Raw genomic sequence first — 4,879 nt, 5'->3', positions numbered from 1 at the left:
TTAATAAAAATAGATAAGCCTAGTATTACAGTAAATCGGCAGACATTCTTCCTGATAAGCTATGAATGTATGATTGCAAAACATCAAAGTCTGGAATAATGAGCTGATTTTGAGCCAACTTCAAAGGATTTAATTTATAATAGTCTCACATTACAGTCTACACATCTTATCTTCTTTGTTTTGCAATTTTTACTTTTTATATAAAGTGCTAGCAAATTTTACTGGAGAACACTTTGCCCCATTTGTACTGGAGGATTAGATAAAAACTGCAACTGAATCACACGATCTGCTACAATTACGAGCCAGGACTGATACAAGTCCGGCAGCGACAGGGCTGTTTTTTGAGTCGAAACCCGCACCTACAGCAATGATGTATCTTATACACTGTGGGGCACAAGCTCTCAATGAATTTAGAGCAATGAAAATAAAATATAAATTGGGCAGTTTCTATAATGGGCCTCAGCAACATCAGTCTCACACCCGAACGGCAAGTTGAACAATCTACCCCAATATCTCTGTCACTGTCTCATTGCCAATTGACATGTCTGTGGGATCATGCAAGAGCTACCAGAAGTAGGAGGTATCAAACAATAAAAGCCTGCTTTATTAAGATGTAAGGAAAACAACAATGAATAGAATTTTTTTTTAAAGAAAAGAAATGCAAGATAATTAAGAATAGAACATGTTAAAATGTTGCAGTGGACTATGGAGTTCGTCAATAGGTTTGGAATATTGATGAGAAAAATAATCATATTGGTAGCTGTTGGCTTAGAATTGAAATTCTGATTCTCACCCTATGTGACATCCAATTAATGTGTGTAGTCATTTATAAAACTGCAATTCTTAAATGCGTTTAGAAAATGCTGAAAATACACAGCAAGTCCATTAATATCTAAAAATGGAAAAGCTGGTTTAACCTTTTGGTAGAGACCCTGCATGAGACTTTGAAGGTTTCTATCTGAAATGTTAACTTATCTTTTCTCTGTTCAGATGCCGACCAATCTGTTAACATAGAAACATAGAAGATAGGAGCAGAAGTAGGCCATTCAGCCCCTCGAGTCTGCTCCGCCATTTAATGAGATCATGGCTGATCATCCAAATTCAGTACCCTGTCCCTGCTTTCTCCCCATATCCCTTGATCCCTTTAGCCTTAAGAAATATATCTAACTCCTTCTTGAATATATTTAATGAATTGGCCTCAACTGCCTTCTGTGGTAGAGAATTCCACAGGTTCACCACTCTCTGGGTGAAAAAATTCCTTCTCATCTCTGTCCTAAATGGCTTACCCCTTATCTTTAGATTGTGACCCCTGGTTCTGGACACCCCCACCATTGAGAACATCCTTCCTGCATCTAGTCTGTCTAGTCCTGTTAGAATTTTATAAGTTTCAATGAGATCCCCTCATTCTTCTAAACTCCAGCGAGTATAAGCCCAATCAACCCAATCTCTCCTCATACGTCATTCCTGCCATCCCAGGTATCAGCCTGGTGAATCTTCGCTGCACTCCCTCCATGGCAAGAACATCCTTCCTCAGATAAGACAACCAAAACTGCACACAATACTCAAGCTGTGGTCTCACCAAGGCCCTGTACAACTGCAGCAAGACATCCTTGCTCCTGTACTCGAATCCTCTCGCTACGAAGGCCAACATACCATTTGCCTTCTTAACCGTCTGCTGCACCTGCATGCTTACCTTCAGCGACTGATGCACAAGGACACCCAGGTCTCGTTGCACTTCCCCTTCTCCCAATCTATTGCCGTTCAGATAATAATCTACTCCTGCTTTTGCCACCAAAGTGGATAACCTCACATTTATTCACATTATACTGCATCTACCATGCATCTGTCCAATCACCCAACCTGTCCAACTCATACTGGAATATGGAACGCTTCACCAATTTGTGTGTCATCCTTGTGCAGGGGCCATGCTAATCTTCTCTGTATCGTTCCAATTTTAGTATATGTGCTGCTGAAGCACATCTACTTAGTATATGTGTCTCTTCAGCAAATTTTGTTTGTTCTTCTATCACTGATAATCTGCCAATGACTGATATAAACAGTGTAAAGTTTTCAGATTCTGAAGTGATTAAAAGTGAGATTAGCTCCAGAAAGATCTCAGGTTCAATCTCCGATCTGTGCTGAGCTATCTGATCTCGGTTGAAGCATTGATAACTGGTTTCAACATCCCTAGACCAAGAAAGGGAAAATTCATCCAGGTTTCTACTCCTAATCACTCTCTGGAGACCCCTGATAGAAAAGCAAACATGTGAACTTTGGAGGAGGACAGAATTTAACTCAATTGTACTGCAGAGCAAAGAGTCTGCCAACGTTCACCATCTAGGGTCACCCATGAAGAATGACCACCTACATGAAGTACTACCAGTTTGCAGCATCCATGGACTGTAGCGTAGACTTTAACTAGCAGTCCTGGAGTAGGGCCTCATGTGATGTGGGTACATATTGAGAGTTTGGGTGAGGACTCATAGCCGAAATACCCAATATGTGCTCATTTTGCACCAAACACTGCGTCCTAGTTTGTACAATCAGACCCTTCTACTCTAACATAGTTCATTGCTTTAAGGAAAGGAGGGAGAAAATTGGAGATAAAACCACCATTATAATGTAACAGCATCAATTTCCATTTTAAAGCAAGTGACAGGTGGGATTTTTAAAGAATTGTGATTGACTGGCAGGTTATACTCAAATCCAATTCAAAATGCTTCAGTTTAGGAGGCCAATGAGAAGTGCTTATCTCCATATCATTGATAGCTTGACAGCTCATATGTGACAGGGTACAGAACTTTCCCATATATGATGCACTGTTCTCCACTTACAGGGAATATATTTACTGTTATCATCCGGCTATACAACGATCACAGAATCAGCACCATGGCGGGTGCATATATCAAAAGTGAATGATGGGAAGGAACTAAGGAATCGTCCAGAACTGAGAGGAGTCAGTTTTGACACAAAACAGCAACAATGCCATCTTTGGAGACAGCTTTTCATCTTCCATTTCAAACAAGCTAGAAGCGATATAAGGTAAAGAGTACACAAGAGTGAACTATAGAGGTCCCTGACACATCTGACACAAAACAGGCTCCAAGCAGATGGTAGCAAACGTAACCAAGAAATATCTATAAATATTCACCCATTTCTCAGATATCAACTAAAATTAGTTATCTTTTTATCAAGCTGCAGAAAATGTTACTGTTGCGGTGTAATTTAGGCTAGATTATCATTTATTTAAGAACAACTGTCATTTGCCACATAAATGCTTTAATGAATTATATCTTTGTGTGACTGTCTATTGAGAATGTATTACTTTTGTGCATCCTGAAACTGCAAAGTTTCTTCCCATCTCCTGCCATAACTTTGGTGGGAGACTGGCAAAATTCTATGGGGAATGGATGAAAATGACCATTTGTACCATTTCCTCAGGGGTTCTGCTGGTCTTCTACCAGAGTTACAGAGGGGGACTGGGAGAGCCCCAGCAGAATGTCAGGCCCTATATACTTATAGGAAGCATATGTATTGATCTGACAATATATTGGAATGGTCAGATGGTGGAACAGTGAGCCAAGACAATTAGCTGTGTTAGTTTAAAAGGCTCTCTTATAATGAACTCTCTAACACACAGGAAAATCAATGTATTCGAGAATATTAAAAATCAATGCTGATATCCTTAATTAGCTGCTCGATGTGTGCAGGTAGCTCTTCCTTCCATTTATCTTTCTTCCTGTTGTGGAAATATCTGGCCTCTTCCTGACAGCTTCACTGAGACTGGGAGACAGAGGTGGGGGAGGGGGAAATCATTGGCATGAGCATGTGTCCTGGCACAGCAAATTGGAGCTCCATCGCACGCTACCGGCACACGGCCTAGACAAATGTACTCATACAAATGCTGCCGTAAGGATGGATAAAGTTTGGTAAGGATATATCCCTTTTGGCCTTCACGAGAACAATCCATGAATATTAACACAAAACAATGCAATTTGATAGTATACTACCTGTATTAGAAGAGAAAATGGTAATAATACAGGAACAATGGGGGGGAAATTGGGTGCCTTTGTACTTCCCGTTAACGCCCCCGGGCACTAATGGGGCGCAAATGGCTTTGCGACCGGGCGCGGCGCTAACATCGACTCCTGCCATATTCGGCGGGAGTTTTGCGGTGGTGTTACAGCGTTGCGCCCCAATCTCCATCGCCCAGCGATCGTGACGTCATCGCCATGCGCATCGCCCTGGTAGCACTCCGGACCCGAAATTGATTTCCGCCCCCTGCAGCAGCGCCGGTCGAAAACACCGACAGCTGCAGGAGGCGTGCACCGGGCGGCCGGTTGCTTCGGGGACGATGATTAAAGGCGAGGCAGCCGAGGTAAGTGAAAAAAAAACTTACCTTTCTTGTTCCAGTTTTTTTCACGTGTTCCTGCCCGTGGTCGATCAGTCTGGCATTCTGCTTGAGCGCTGGGCTGATCGCGTGAGATCGCGGCTGCCTTGGTGCTCCAGGTAGGTACTTTTTATATTGCAGAGCCTGCAGCGATGGCCCTTCCCTTTAAGGAAGGGAAGGAGCCTTTGAGCGCGGCAGCATTTAATTTAACGCTCCACTTCCTTCTTGGAGCGCTAACGGCGAATTGTTCCAAAGTTTGAAATCGTTAGCGCCTGGCACTATCTTTTCAAACATAAAAAGTAGCGCCCCAAACGGGGCAATAGCGAATTTCTCCCCCAAAGGAGTGTACAGAACTAGAAGAGAACATTTTAGTTTATGAATAGAGGAATGCCATATGGATGCTGTGTGCACATTGTGCAAATAAAATTCAGGTAGATAAAGACTCACCTGAATTATTGAAAGATTGAAATGAATCTGGGCCAAGCTCGG

At 42.3% G+C, this 4,879-nt stretch overlaps 1 non-coding gene across 1 annotated transcript; it reads right to left on the bottom strand.

Moving 5' to 3' along the window:
• Positions 1-1,875: 1,875 nt before the first annotated feature.
• Positions 1,876-1,978, bottom strand: LOC147104443 (U6 spliceosomal RNA). Its single transcript, XR_015072598.1, has one exon. It is a non-coding gene; the product is annotated as a U6 spliceosomal RNA (small nuclear RNA).
• Positions 1,979-4,879: the final 2,901 nt, after the last annotated feature.

This window comes from Somniosus microcephalus, chromosome 19, assembly GCF_052327205.1.
Source record: "Somniosus microcephalus isolate GS21.2 chromosome 19, FLI_Smic_1.0, whole genome shotgun sequence".
Lineage (NCBI taxonomy): Eukaryota > Metazoa > Chordata > Chondrichthyes > Squaliformes > Somniosidae > Somniosus > Somniosus microcephalus.
The sequence above is the reverse complement of the archived record's forward strand: the minus strand, read 5'-3'. Positions and strand labels throughout refer to the sequence as shown.